Below are 16,778 nucleotides of genomic sequence, written 5' to 3'. Positions count from 1 at the left end.
GGGATCGGTTTATATGGGGGCTATATATAATTATGGACTGATATGAACCAATTCCTGCATGGTTGTTGGATGCCATATACTAACATCACGTACCAAATTTCAACCGAATCGGATGAATTTTGGTCTTCCAAGATGCTCCGGAGGTCAAATCTGGTGATCGGTTTATATGGGGGCTATATATAATTATGGACCGATGTAGACCAATTTTTGAATGGTTGTTAGAGATCATATGCTGACACCATGTACCAAATTTCAGCCGTATCGGATGAAGTTTGCTTCTCTTAGAGGCTTCGCAAGCCAAATCGGGTGATCGGTTTATATGGGGGCTTTACAGCTGTATGTTACATCCAACCATCTTGCAGTCTATAGGGCTTTGCCCAAATAAATACAAGTGTAGCTTAACCTCTGTTGGTTAAGCTACACTTGTAGTTTAGTCAATGCATGGTTTTAAGCTGAGATCAAACACAACAATAATGATTGAAGAGAAACCAACAATAACAAACAAAACGAATGAAATAAAATTTTGACAAAATTTTCTATAGAAATAAAATTTTGTCAAAATTTTCTATAGAAATAAAATTTTGACGAAAATAAATCTAACAAAATTTGGAGAAAACAATTTTATTTCAATGGGAAATTTGGCAAAATTTTCTTTCTATAAAAAATTTTGTAGAAAAATTTTGGAGAAAACAATTTTATTTCAATGGGAAATTTGTCAAAATTTTCTTTCTATAAAAAATTTTGTCAAAATTTTATTTCTATAGAAAATTTGGTCAAAATTTTATTTCTATAGAAAATTTTGTCAAAATTTTATTTCTATAGAAAATTTTGTCAAAATTTTATTTCTATAGAAAATTTTGTCAAAATTTTATTTCTATAGAAAATTTTGTCAAAATTTTATTTTTATAGAAAATTTTGTCAAAATTTTATTTCTATGGAAAATTTTGTCAAAACTTTACTTCTATAGAAAATTTTCTTAAAATTTTATTTCTATAGAAAATTTTCTTAAAATTTTATTTCTATAGAAAATTTTGCCAAAATTTTATTTCTATAGAAAATTTTGTCAAAATTTTATTTTTGTAGAAAATATTGTCAAAATTTTATTTCTATAGAAAATTTTGTCAAAATTTTATTTTTATAGAAAATTATGGCAAAATTTTATTTATATAGAAAATTTTGTCAAAATTTTATTTCTATGGAAAATTTTGTCAAAACTTTATTTCTATAGAAAATTTTCTTAAAATTTTATTTCTATAGAAAATTTTCTTAAAATTTTATTTCTATAGAAAATTTTGTCAAAATTTTATTTCTATAGAAATTTTTCTTAAAATTTTATTTCTATAGAAATGTTTCTTAAAATTTTATTTCTATAGAAAATTTTCTTAAAATTTTATTTCTATAGAAAATTTTGTCAAAATTTTATTTTTATAGAAAATTTTCTTAAAATTTTATTTCTATAGAAAATTTTATCAAAATTTTATTTTTATAGAAAATTATGGCAAAATTTTATTTATATAGAAAATTTTGTCAAAATTTTATTTCTATGGAAAATTTTGTCAAAACTTTATTTCTATAGAAAAATTTGTCAAAATTTTATTTCTATGGAAAATTTTTTCAAAATTTTATTTTTATAGAAAATTATGGCAAAATTTTATTTATATAGAAAATTATGGCAAAATTTTATTTATATAGAAAATTTTGTCAAAATTTTATTTCTATGGAAAATTTTGTCAAAACTTTATTTCTATAGAAAATTTTCTTGAAATTTTATTTCTATAGAAAATTTTGTCAAAATTTTATTTTTATAAAAAATTATGGCAAAATTATATTTATATAGAAAATTTTGTCAAAATGTTGTTTGAATAGAAAATTTATGAAGTATGTTACTTATGAGTTGGAGGGGAATATATTGCAAAATCTACCAAAATTCCTAGAATTATACAAATCTACCAAACAGTAAAAAATCGACCATTTTTGGTAGAAATCTACCAATCTGTGGCAACCGTGTAAGCAAGTCGTACATTTTTGATGTACGTAGTGCTCAAATAGTAAATAATATATACTGCTTTAATTGCTTATGACACTTCAACACTTTTAATTTCATATTATTCGACAAATAAATCACAATTAATTGCTATTGTGTTGCAATTTGCACGGTGTTCTGGATAGCTCATACAAATGTTATATTTTCTATAGTTTCAATCGATTTCATATTAAATATTCATTCAAGATTCATAGGCCATCTAAATAATGCATTAGATAATTGTTTTATAATCAATATACTCATTTTTAACGTTTTTGCGATTGCGATTAATTTCCCTAAAAGGATTGTCAATAACTAGAAAATCATATGACAGCAAAAAAACCTATGACAGAGGGTGGCAACCCCCACATCATTATGGAGTGAGTACATTGTAGAACTTGTAAGCGGGTGAGAGAATTTGTCAAGGTTAGCATAACAAGAGGTAGTAGTAAATTTCTATTGGTTTCACATACATATATAACATATAAGGTCGATTGTTTACATGTTTGTATGTACCGAGGGCTAAATGAATGAGTTTATTCTGAAGAAAAACAAACAGTATTGCAAAAAAATATTTTGCTATCATTTAAGCCGATGAGAGCATATAATTGAATATAAATGAAAGAGTGAATAATAACTAACAGTGACTAAGTGAAATTACAAAGGACACAATGAATGTATGGGAGATAGATGGTGAGAGAGAGAGAGAGAAAGCGTGAGAGATATTTTCAATTAATTGGTGGTGTAATGTTCCTACCAATATCCACATTGTTATTATCATGTCAATCAAAACCAAAGACAATTAAAGAAGAAGACATGAATTGGGCTTTGATAGTGTTAGTGCTAAGAACCAGAGATTAGCCCCATACTTGTAGGAAAAGCGCTTCGAACTTACTGGTTTGATACAGACAATTTTTATTTTGCTATTTTCTCAAAAGTTCCTGCCAATTTCTGTGTCGTTTGCACTAAATTATTAATTAAATGTTTCATGAAGTGTTTTCGTTCTTTTAAAAGTTAAAAAAATTGCTAAAATAAGAGAATTAGGTTTTGTTACGAATGCAAAATGAAAAGAGAAACCGAAAAAAAGTTGCAACTTCTCAACGAACATGTATGGGGCTAATCTCTGGTTCTTGAGAAAAAAGAATAACAACATGCCCAATTCATGTCTTCTTCTTTAATTGTCTTTGATCAAAACACTAACAATGTTATTATAGCGTTGAACAATAACAACGAACAGAAAAGGGCGCCAATTTCAATTGTATGTGATGGGTGTTGTAGCGAGGGGGGGGGGCGGGGTGTAAAAGCGTGTTTAAGTATTTAATAAGCAAAGCTCATGTTTAAATGCCCCAAATGAATCACAAGAATATATTTTCTAGAAAGAATTTCTTAGCGAACAAGGCATTTGAAAAAAAATTAACGTTTACTGAAATTAAATGAATATATTATTGTTGCTGTTTATTAACATGCACATACACATGTACATATGTACATAGAAAAAAATATAGGAATCTTTACATGTATGGCCATTTCACAACTAATATATTTTCAACCAAAATAGGGTGTGGCTTGTATGTGTGTAGCTATTCGTTTGTGATCGTAACTACATTTTGAGATGAGTACTAAGCTTGCATGGAAGGTGTTAAAAAATATGGCTTTTTTTTATATTGACATCTATTTGTCTGCTAAAAACTAACTAACTACAATATTTATTCAGCTGTGTGACAGTAGGGCAATAAGACAAAAACAAAAATGGTTGGCTATAGTCCAGGTTATGGGCTATTGGAATTTGTTTCTTCTTTATACGTTTTTTTTTAACAACTTTCTACAGAAATGCCTCCCCAGTCGTGAGATACCAATGAAGCGTGCATTGCAATTGTAGTCATTCATTCATTCAATATATACATATTTTTATTTTTTATTTAAAAATAAATGTTTGTTGTCATTTCATGTCTTCCATGTTAATTACTTTGGCTTTAGGAATTGTAATGAGAATCAAATCGATGTTTTTTTTTTAATTTTTTCGAATTTCAACTCAATTCGAGTTTTTCGAAAACCGGCAACGAAACGTTTTTATCCATTTTAGTTAGTCCAATGACTTGTATATTTGTAAGACAGTGTTGAAGCCTTGGACAGACAAACATTTTGGCCGTAGGCCATGGACTCCATCCACCAGGACACCATCGCCCTAAGCATACATCATTCAAATATGGCTTAAAAAGGATGTTGTTCGCTTCATTACTAAAACACAATGGCCAGATCTCAGGATCTTAGTCCGTTTGACTTTTGCGCTTGGAACATTTTTGTAGAGTAACGTTGGCTTAGTGTCACGCAAATTTCTGGACACGACCTCTGGTATAATGAGTGAGGCTATATTACAAATTCTATGCGACTGGGTAAAAACGCTGTGGTTTGGGTGTTAACCAAAAGAAAACAGAGGTGGTTCAATAGGGGAAGAAAAACCAGCCACATATCAAGGAACAAGATCTTCAAATCGGCTAGGTATTTGGGAGTTGTCTTAGGCTCCCGACTAAACTTACTAGAAAATATAGCTGTTCGACCAAACATAGATCTTCTTTTTTCGAACGGCAATATTTTCTAGCCAGTTTAGTCGGGAGCCTAACACCGCTCCCAAGTACCTAGCCGATCCACCTAGCGACACTGTATGGTTTCAAAGATCTGGCTGGGGAACGTTGGGGGAATGAAGACCATCCACTAATCCATAATTAACCATATAATTATGGACCTATATGGACCAATTTTGGCACGATTGTTAGAGGGCATATACTTACACCAGATACCAAATTTCAGCCTATTGGGATAAAATTTGATCTTCCAAGGGGCTCCGCAAACACGGTTGCCACTGCTGGTAGAATTCTACCAAAACTGGTAGATTTTTTACTATTTGGTAGATTAATAGAATTCTTGATGTTTTGGTTGATTTTGCAAAACATTCTTCTCCAACTAAGAGGTACTTCAATTTTCTATAGAAATAACATTTTGTGAAAATTTACTGTATAATTAAAATTTAGAGAAAATTTTCTGTAGAAATAAAATTGTGACAAAATTTTCTATAGAAATAAAATTGTGACAAAATTTTCTATAGAAATAAAATTTTGAGAAAATTTTCTATAGAAATAAAATTTTCTATAGAAATAAAATTTTCTATAGAAATAAAATTTTCTATAGAAATAAAATGTTAATAAAATGTGACAAAATTTTATACAGAAGAAAATTTTCTGTAGAAATAAAATGTTTACAAAATTTTCAATAGAAATAACATTTTGAGAAAATTTTCTATAGAAATAAAATTTTGTGAAAATTTTATATAGAAATAAAATATTGAGAAAATTTTATATAGAAATAAAATTTTGACAAAATTTTCTATAGGAATAAAATGTTAATAAAATGTGACAAAATTTTATACAGAATTAAAGTTTTGACAAAATTTACTATGGAAATAAAATTTTGAGAAAATTGTCTGTAGAAATAAAATTTTAAGAAAATTTTATATAGAATTAAAATTTTTAGAAAATTTTATATAGAACTAAAATTTGTAGAAAATTTTCTGTTTAAATAAAATTTTGATTTTTTAGAAAATGTTCTAAAAATTTTAATTCTATATAAAATTTTCTAAAAATTGCATATAAAATTTTCTAAAAATTTTAATTCTATAGATTCCAAAATTTTATTTTTGCAGAAATTTTTCTGAAGAAATGCAGTTTTGAGAAAATTTTGCGTAGAAATAAAATTTTGAGAAAATTTTCTATAGGAATAAAATTTAAAATTCTTTGGGTGTGTACACACAAAAAATTTTTTTTCTGATTCAATCACGAAATTAATTGATCCAATTAATTTTTTAATTGAAATGTCTTCAATCACAGAAATGATAGTATCAATTAAAAATTAATTGACAGTCAATTAAAAAATTAATTGATCCAATTAAATATTTAATTGATACTATTAATTTGTGTGATTGATTTTTATTTCAATTAAAAAATTTGTTGAAACAATTAAATTTTTAATTGAATATTTTTTAAAACTCAATTAAGATTTTAATTGGAAAAATTTTTGTGAAATTTTTTTCTGTGTACGGTTTCAAAGATCTGGCTGGGGAACGTTGGGGAATCCACCATATAATTATGGACCTATATGGACCAATTTTGTCACGATTGTTAGAGGGCATATACTTACACCGGATCCAAATTTCAGCCTGTTCGGATGAAATTCGCTCTTCCAAGGGGCAACGAAAATAAATAAATTTTCTATAGAAATAAAATTTTGAGAAAATTTTCTATAGAAATAAAATTGTGACAAAATTTTCGATAGAAATAAAATTTTGAGAAAATTGTCTATAGAAATAAAATTTTGAGAAAATTTTATATAGAAATAAAATTTTGAGTAAATTTTATATAGAAATAAATTTTTCTATAGAAATACAATGTTGACAACATTTTATACAGAATTAAAGTTTTGACAAAATGTACTATGGAAATAATATTTTGAGAAAATTTTCTGTAAAAATAAAATTTTAAGATAATAAAATTTTATATAGAATTAAAATTTTTAGAAAATTGTCTGTATAAATAAAATTTTGATTTTTTAGAAAATTTTCTAAAAATTGCATATACAATTTTCCAAAAATTCTATAGATTCCAAAATGTTATTTTTGCAGAAATTTTTCTATAGAAATGCAGTTTGGAGAAAATTTTGCGTAGAAATAAAATTTTGCGAAAATTAAAAAAAAATAAAATGTTCAGATAGTATTATATAAAATTAAAATTAATTTTTAGAAAAATTTTTATAGGATTAAAAATTTGAGAAAATTTTCTATAGGAATAAAATTTCTACAGAAATAAAATTTTAAGAAAGTTTTCTATAGAAAAACATTTTGACAAAATTCGCTCTTTCAAGGGGCTCCGAAAATAAATAAAATTTTGTGAAAATTTACTGTATAACTGAAATTTAGAGAAAATTTTCTATATAAATAAAATTTTGAGAAAATTTTCTATAGAAATAAAATTTTGAGAAAAATGTCTATAGAAATAAAATTTTGAGAAAATTTTATGTACAAATAAAATTTTGAGAAAATTTTATATAGAAATAAAATTTTGAGAAAATTTTATATAGAAATAAAATTTTCTATAGAAATAACATGTTGACAAAATTTTATACAGATTTAAAGTTTTGACAAAATTTACAATGGAAATCAAATTTTGAGAAAATTTTCTGTAGAAATAAAATTTTAAGAAAATTTTATATAAAATTAAAATTTTTTGTTATATGAAATAAAAACATTTTCTGTATAAATAAAATTTTGATTTTTTACAAAATTTTCTAAAAATTTTATTTATATAGAAAATGTTCTATAAATTTTAATTCTATATAAAATTTTCTAAAAATTGCATATAAAATTTTCTACAAATTTTAATTCTATAAATTCCAAAATTTTATTTTTGCAGAAGTGTTTCTATAGAAATACAGTTTGGAGAAAATTTTGCGTAGAAATAAAATTTTGAGAAAATTAAACAAAAACAAGTATATACGGCCGTAAGTTCGGCCAGGCCGAATCTTATGTACCCTCCACCATGGATTGCGTAGGAACTTCTACTAAAGGCTGTCATCCACAATCGAATTACTTGGGTTGCGATAACACTTGCCGATGGCAAGGTATCGTAAAACTTTTTAACACTGTCTTCTAAATTGTAAGTTAGCCCATACGGGGTATATATTAAACAAAAAAGGCCGATTAAATACGTATATAATATAGTTTGACAAAATTTTCTATAGAAATGAAAACTTGACAAATTTTCTATAGAAATAAAAACTTGACAAAATTTTCTATAGAAATAAAATGTTGACAAAATTTCCTATGGAAGTAAAATGTTGACAAAATTTTGTATAGAAATAAAATGTTGACAAAATTTTCTACAGAAATAAATTTTTTACAAAATTTTCTATAAAAATAAAATGTTGACAAAACTTTCTATGGAAATAAAATTTTGACAAACATTTCTATAGAAATAAACGTTTGACAAAACTTTCTGTAGAAATGAAATTTTGACACAACTTTCTATAGTAATAAAATTTGACAAAATTGTCTATGGAAATAAAGTTTTGGTAGATTATTTTTGGCGATATGGACCAATTTTTGTGTAATAAGTCACCGGCTATATATAACTACAGACCGATATTGACCAATTTTTACATGGCTGTTAGAGGCCATATATTGACAAAATGTACCAAATTTCAACCGCATCGGATGACTTTTGCTATATATAATTATGGACCGATATGGACCAATTTTTGCATGGTTGTTAGATACCATATACTAACACCATGTACCAAATTTCAACTGGATCGGATGAATTTCGCTCCTCCAAGAGGCTCCTGAGGTCAAATCTGGGGATCGGTTTATATGGGAGCTATATATAATTATGAACCGATATGGACCAATTTTTGCATGGTTGTTAGAGACTATATACTAACACCACGTACTAAATTTCAATTGGATCGGATGAATTTTGCTCGTCCAAGAGGCTCCGGAGTTCAAATCTGGGGATCGGTTTATATGGGAGCTATATATAATTATGAACCGATATGGACCAATTTTTGCATGGTTGTTAGAGGCCGTATACTAACATCAGGTATCAAATTTAAACAGGATCGGATGAATTTTGCCCCTCCAAGAGGCTCCGGAGGTCAAATCTGGGGATCGGCTTATATGGGGGCTATATATAATTATGGACCGATATGGACCAATTTTTGCATGGTTGTTAGAGACCATATATTAACATCAGGTACCACATTTCAACCGGATCGGATGAATTTTTCCCCTCCAAGAGGCTCCGGAGGTCAAATCTGGGGATCGGTTTATATGGGGGCTATATATAATTATGGACCGACATGGACCAATTTTTGCATGGGTGTTAGAGACCGTATACTAAGACCACGTACTAAATTTCAACCGGATCGGATGAATTTTGCTCCTCCAAGAGGCTCCGGAGGTCAAATCTGGGGATCGGTTTATATGGGAGCTATATATAATTATGGACCGATATGGACCAATTTTTGCATGGTTGTTAGAGGCCGTATACTAACATCAGGTACCAAATTTCAACCGGATCGGATGAATTTTGCTGCTCCGGGAGGCTCCCCAACCCAAATTTGGGGATCGGTTTATATGGGGGCTATACGTAAACGTGGTCCGATATGGCCGATTTTCAATACCATCCGACCTACATCAATAACAACTACTTGTGCCAAGTTTCAAGTCGATAGCTTGTTTCGTTCGGAAGTTAGCGTGATTTCCACAGACGGACGGACAGCCGGACAGACGGACAGACGGACAGACGGACGGACGGACGGACATGCTTAGATCGACTCAGAATTTCACCACGACCCAGAATATATATACTTTATGGGGTCTTAGAGCAATATTTCGATGTGTTACAAACGGAATGACAAAGTTAATATACCCCCATCCTATGGTGGAGGGTATAACAAGTATATACGGCCGTAAGTTCGGCCAGGCCGAATCTTATGTACCCTCCACCATGGATTGCGTAGGAACTTCTACTAAAGGCTGTCATCCACAATCGAATTACTTGGGTTGCGATAACACTTGCCGATGGCAAGGTATCGTAAAACTTTTTAACACTGTCTTCTAAATTGTAAGTTAGTCCATAAGGGGTATATATTAAACAAAAAAAAGGCCGATTAAATACGTTTTTCAGTTTGACAAAATTTTCTATAGAAATAAAATTTTGACAAAATTTTCTATATAAATAAAAACTTGACAAAATTTTCTATAGAAATAAAATGTTGACAAAATTTTCTATGGAAGTAAAATGTTGACAAAATTTTCTATAGCAATAAAATTTTGACAAAATTTTCTATAGAAATAAAATGTTGACAAAATTTTCTATAGAAATAAAATGTTGACAAAATGTTCTATAGAAATAAAATGTTGACAAAATTGTCTATAGAAATAAAATGTTGACAAAATTTTCTACAGAAATAAATTTTTTACAAAATTTTCTATAGAAATAAAATTTTGACAAAATTTTCTATGGAAATAAAATGTTGACAAACATTGCTATAGAAATAAACTTTTTACAAAACTTTCTATAGAAATGAAATTTTGACAAAACTTTCTATAGTAATAAAATTTGACAATTTTTACATGGCTGTTAGAGGCCATATACTAACGAAATGTACCAAATTTCAACCGCATCGGATGACTTTTGCTCCTCCAAGAGGCTCCGGAGGTCAAATCTGGGGATCGGTTTATATGGGAGCTATATATAATTATGGACCGATATGGACCAATTTTTGCATGCTTGTTAGAGACCATATACTAACACCACGTACTAAATTTCAATTGGATCGGATGAATTTTGCTCATCCAAGAGGCTCCAGAGTTCAAATCTGGGGATCGGTTTATATGGGAGCTATATATAATTATGAACCGATATGGACCAATTTTTGCATGCTTGTTAGAGACCGTATACTAACATCAGGTACCCAATTTCAAACGGATCGGATGAATTTTGCCCCTCCAAGAGGCTCCGGAGGTCAAATCTGGGGATCGGTTTATATGGGAGCTATATATAATTATGGACCGATATGGACCAGTTTTTGCATGGTTGTTAGAGACCATATACTAACACCACGTACCAAATTTCAATCGGGTAGGATGAAGTTTGCTCCTCCAAGAGGCTCCGGAGGTCAAATCTGGGGATCGGTTTATATGGGAGCTATATATATTTATGGACCGATATGGACCAATTTTTGCATGGTTGTTAGAGACCATATACTAACACCACGTACCAAATTTCAACCGGATCGGATGAATTTTGCCCCTCCAAGAGGCTTCGGAGGTCAAATCTGGGGATCGGTTTATATGGGGGCTATATATAATTATGGACCGATATGGACCAATTTTTGCATGGTTGTTAGAGACCGTATACTTAGACCACGTACCAAATTTCAACCGGATCGGATGAATTTTGCTGCTCCGGAAGGCTCCGCAAGCCAAATTTGGGGATCGGTTTATACGGGGGCTATACGTAAACGTGGGCCGATATGGCCCATTTTCAATACCATCCGACCTACATCAATAACAACTACTTGTGCCAAGTTTCAAGTCGATAGCTAGTTTCGTTCGGAAGTTAGCGTGATTTCCACAGACGGACGGACAGACGGACGGACGGACGGACATCTTAGATCGACTCAGAATTTCACCACGACCCAGAATATATATACTTTATGGGGTCTTAGAGCAATATTTCGATGTGTTACAAACGGAATGACAAAGTTAATATACCCCCATCCTATGGTGGAGGGTATAAAAATTTTAGCGTTAATATAGAATTTCTTTTCTAAATTTTCGTTCCTCAGAAAAGAAATATGTTTTTTTTAGTGTATAGATTTAGATTTAGGCTGTAATTATACCCTGCGCCACACTGTGGAACAGGGTATTATAAGTTAGTGCATATGTTTGCAACACCCAGAAGGAGACGAGATAGACACATGGTGTCTATCTTATTTATCAACCGATCTTACCCAAATTTGGCCAAATGTGGTCTTCTATAGCACTAACTATGTGTACGAAAAATCATCGAAATCGGTTCAGATTTAGATATAGCTCCCATATATATGTATATCCCGATTTTCCAAAATTTGGCCATAGAACCCTTATATATTAACCGATCTTACTCAAAGTTGGCTAGATCCAGTCCTCTATGATACTTACTAGATGTGCAAAATTTCATCGAAATCGGTTCAGATTTAGATATAGCTCCCATATATATGTATAGCCCTATTTTCCAAAATTTGGCCATAGAACCCTTATTTATTAACCGATCTTACTAAAAGTTGGCTAGATTCAGTCCTTTTAGCCAACTTTTAGTAAGATCGGTTAATAAATAAGGGTTCTATAGCCAAATTTAGAAAAATCGGGTGGTAGATTTTTCTAAATTTTGCCATAGAACCCTTATTTATTAACCGATCTTACTAAAAGTTGGCTAGATTCAGTCCTCTATAGTACTAACTATATGTGCAAAATTTCATCGAAATCGGTTCAGATGTAGATATAGCTCCCATATATGTATCACCCGATTTTGAAAAATTCGCCCCTAATAACTTTATGTTTGACCATACAGGCCTCATTTCTTAACTGATCTTACTCAAATCTTGCACAAGGTAACCTTTTGTGATATTAATCAAACCCGCAAAATATTATGCAAATTGGTTCAGATTCAGATATAGCTTCCATATATATGTATCGCTCGATTTTCCCAAATTTGGCCATAGTACTCTTGTTTATTAACCAATGTTACTCAAATTTCAAATTTTGATGTACTAGCCGATCGTACTTATACGTACTTGTAGCTCTTACATAAGAATATTGCTCGATTTTTACAAATTTGTATTTATTACCCACACTAATATAACGATTTTCACTTTTTTAATAATGGGCTCAATATTAGTGGCATACTAACTCCGTAGGTGCAATATCAACACAGCCAGTGTTGCTAGAAGTAGGGGAAATTCCCTATATGTAGGGTTTTTCTAATATTTAGCGTCTTGTAGGGACGTAGGGCCACAATATAGGACATTTTCACTCAACACAATTTGTAATAATTTTTACATTTTGGTGGCTCTAGAGGAGGAAATTAGAAGCCGACAAGGCTTGATCTTTAACAATGTGTGGTAAACTTTACTCCTGTAGCAAATTTTGTCAACATTTTATTTCTATAGAACATTTTGTCAAAAATTGTATTTCTATAGAAATTTTTTTCAAAATATTATTTCTATAAAAAAATTTTCGCAAAATTTTATTTCTTTGGAATTTTTTCTCAAAATTTTATTTCTATAGAATTTATTGTCACAATTTTATTTCTATAGAAAAATTTCTCACAAAAATTTGTTTATAGAAACTTTTTCCAAAATTTTATTTTTATAGAAATTTAACAAAAAAGATTACTAATTTGGGTAGAATTCTACCAACTGTGGCAACCGTGGTGGTAATACAAATTTATATTCTTATATACGTTGCATATTCATGTTTTAAGATAATAAAGTACTTAGAACCATTTTTGTTTTGTATTTTTATACCCTCCACCATAGGATGGGGGTATATTAACTTTGTCATTCCGTTTGTAACACATCGAAATATTGCTCTAAGACCCCATAAAGTATATATATTCTGGGTCGTGGTGAAATTCTGAGTCGATCTAAGCATGTCCGTCCGTCCGTCCGTCCGTCCGTCTGTCCGTCTGTCCGGCTGTCCGTCCGTCTGTGGAAATCACGCTAACTTCCGAACGAAACAAGCTATCGACTTGAAACTTGGCACAAGTAGTTGTTATTGATGTAGGTCGGATGGTATTGAAAATCGGCCATATCGGACCACGTTTACGTATAGCCCCCATATAAACCGATCCCCAAATTTGGGTTGGGGAGCCTCCCGGAGCAGCAAAATTCATCCGATCCGGTTGAAATTTGGTACCTGATGTTAGTATACGGCCTCTAACAACCATGCAAAAATTAGTCCATATCGGTCCATAATTATATATAGCTCCCATATAAACCGATCCCCAGATTTGACCTCCGGAGCCTCTTGGAGGAGCAAAATTCATCCGATCCGGTTGAAATTTAGTACGTGGTCTTAGTATACGGTCTCTAACACCCATGCAAAAATTGGTCCATGTCGGTCCATAATTATATATAGCCCCCATATAAACCGATCCCCAGATTTGACCTCCGGAGCCTCTTGGAGGGGAAAAATTCATCCGATCCGGTTGAAATGTGGTACCTGATGTTAATATATGGTCTCTAACAACCATGCAAAAATTGGTCCATATCGGTCCATAATTATATATAGCCCCCATATAAACCGATCCCCAGATTTGACCTCCGGAGCCTCTTGGAGGGGCAAAATTCATCCGATCCTGTTTAAATTTGATACCTGATGTTAGTATACGGCCTCTAACAACCATGCAAAAATTGGTCCATATCGGTTCATAATTATATATAGCTCCCATATAAACCGATCCCCAGATTTGAACTCCGGAGCCTCTTGGACGAGCAAAATTCATCCGATCCAATTGAAATTTAGTACGTGGTGTTAGTATATAGTCTCTAACAACCATGCAAAAATTGGTCCATATCGGTTCATAATTATATATAGCTCCCATATAAACCGATCCCCAGATTTGACCTCAGGAGCCTCTTGGAGGAGCGAAATTCATCCGATCCAGTTGAAATTTGGTACATGGTGTTAGTATATGGTATCTAACAACCATGCAAAAATTGGTCCATATCGGTCCATAATTATATATAGCAAAAGTCATCCGATGCGGTTGAAATTTGGTACATTTTGTCAATATATGGCCTCTAACAGCCATGTAAAAATTGGTCAATATCGGTCTGTAGTTATATATAGCCGGTGACTTATTACACAAAAATTGGTCCATATCGCCAAAAATAATCTACCAAAACTTTATTTCCATAGACAATTTTGTCAAATTTTATTACTATAGAAAGTTGTGTCAAAATTTCATTTCTATAGAAAGTTTTGTCAAACGTTTATTTCTATAGAAATGTTTGTCAAAATTTTATTTCCATAGAAAGTTTTGTCAACATTTTATTTTTATAGAAAATTTTGTAAAAAATTTATTTCTGTAGAAAATTTTGTCAACATTTTATTTCTATACAAAATTTTGTCAACATTTTACTTCCATAGAAAATTTTGTCAACATTTTATTTCTATAGAAAATTTTGTCAAGTTTTTATTTCTATAGAAAATTTGTCAAGTTTTCATTTCTATAGAAAATTTTGTCAAACTATATTATATACGTATTTAATCGGCCTTTTTTGTTTAATATATACCCCGTATGGGCTAACTTACAATTTAGAAGACAGTGTTAAAAAGTTTTACGATACCTTGCCATCGGCAAGTGTTATCGCAACCCAAGTAATTCGATTGTGGATGACAGCCTTTAGTAGAAGTTCCTACGCAATCCATGGTGGAGGGTACATAAGATTCGGCCTGGCCGAACTTACGGCCGTATATACTTGTTTTCTTTAAATTTAACGAAAAATATAGTAGGGCAAATTGTTTGTGAATGTATGGGAAAGTAGGGAACTTTTTTTTCCTTGTAGGGTAAACCGAACATTTTTCCTGGCAACATTGACTATGAGCAATAGTCAGATTGACACAAAGCACCAATAGACATGTACCCATTAATTTTCTTAAATATGCAACTGCGGTTTATCTCCCAGACCTATATGTTACCCCACAAATGCTTATGATTACTAATTCTGTAATGGTGGTTTAGGGTATAATATAGTCGGCCCCGCCCGACTTTAGACTTTCCTTACTTGTTTTTTACTAATATTGTGTTCCACCCTAGTGCATTAGTCGACTTAAATTTTGAGTCTATAGATTTTGTAGAAGTCTATCAAATTCTATCCAGATCGAGTTATATTTAAATGTATGTATTTGGGACAAACCTTTATATATAGCCCCCAACACATTTGACGGATGTGATATGGTATCGAAAATTTAGATCTACAAAGTGGTGCAGGGTATAATATAGTCGGCCCCGCCCGACTTTAGAATTTCTTTACTTGTTTTAAATTGTATTTAACTCATGGCTACATCTAGGCCTTACATGTTTGAATATTCATAAGAATATATTCTAAAGATGCACTTCATACAGAATCACCGCATTTAACCATAGACATAGAGTGCAACAGGTTCTCATTCGGAACTTAAACACAATGTGGACCTAGACAACATAGAGTAAAAATACCTAAGCTAAGAATCAACTAAGCAATTAAAACAAAATTCCTTTAACAAAAAAAAAAAAAAAAACAAAGTCGAGAATAAAAACAGGTTTGTTTTCTCTTGTTTAAGTGTGCACGCCTCAAATATGTGCAGGGAGATTAATATTCAATAACAATAATAAAAAAAAAATTTAGAAAAGTAAAAATAAAAAACATAAAAAGGTTCAGAAATATATTACGTTTAGAGTTAATTTATTATAAATTATTCAAACTATGAATTTGGATTTTTTTTTAACCAAAACAACATCATAGTTTATATAATTTTTTTTGTTATAAATAAAAGACATACAGAATTAGTTACACACTTTTGTTTTGTTGGGGTTACGTTGTCGTTGGTTTATTATCACCTTCTGTTTTAGGCTTTAATTAAAAATGCATCCAATTTGGTTTTGTTTTGTGCTGTGGTTACAATAAATTGTGCAATTAAATAATTATAGGGAATTTTGGTTTTAGTTATATTTTCATGTGATATTAGTAGTAATTATTCTCTCTTCAGAATGATTCACTTTTATTTTTTAAATTTCCGTTTCTTATTTCACTTTGTTTAACGTGACTGTTTTGTTTCAACTAACAAAACTATTCAAATATTAGCTTTGTTTTTGTTTTCTTCTTTTTTTTAGGGTAATTCCGTCTCCGTTCTACAACTATCCGTTCCAGTTTATTCACACACGCTTTCTCTACGACTCTCAGACAACAACTGAATTCAGAGTTTGTTATTGGCATTGTTGGAGAGTTCTCTTTTTTTTTGAGGGGCTTAGGTTGTTGATGGGAACAGGTTTGTATGCTTTGGTGTTATATGCGTTGTTGTTTATTACATAGCTGTAAGTGTATATGGAAATGGGTACAGTTGCTGTAAGTAACATTATAATGTAATGAAGACTTGGGGCATAGACCATAAATTATT

At 30.7% G+C, this 16,778-nt stretch overlaps 1 protein-coding gene across 8 annotated transcripts in view; it reads right to left on the bottom strand.

Annotated features, from left to right (window-relative positions):
- LOC142235099 (uncharacterized) overlaps window positions 1-16,560 on the bottom strand; it is a 51,768-nt gene extending 35,208 nt beyond the window's left edge. For 3 of the 8 annotated variants that reach the window (XM_075306330.1, XM_075306329.1, XM_075306336.1), the window contains exon 1: window positions 16,381-16,560. The gene's annotated coding sequence lies outside the window, so the exon portion shown is untranslated. Of the gene's footprint in view, window positions 1-16,163 lie in introns of all 8 variants that reach the window. The other 5 variants (XM_075306328.1, XM_075306334.1, XM_075306335.1 and 2 more) reach the window with 4 other exon arrangements.
- Between the last annotated feature and the right edge of the window lie 218 nt (window positions 16,561-16,778).

This window comes from Haematobia irritans, chromosome 4 (assembly GCF_050003625.1).
Source record: "Haematobia irritans isolate KBUSLIRL chromosome 4, ASM5000362v1, whole genome shotgun sequence".
NCBI classification, from domain to species: Eukaryota; Metazoa; Arthropoda; class Insecta; order Diptera; family Muscidae; genus Haematobia; species Haematobia irritans.
This window is presented reverse-complemented; position numbering and strand designations above follow the sequence as displayed.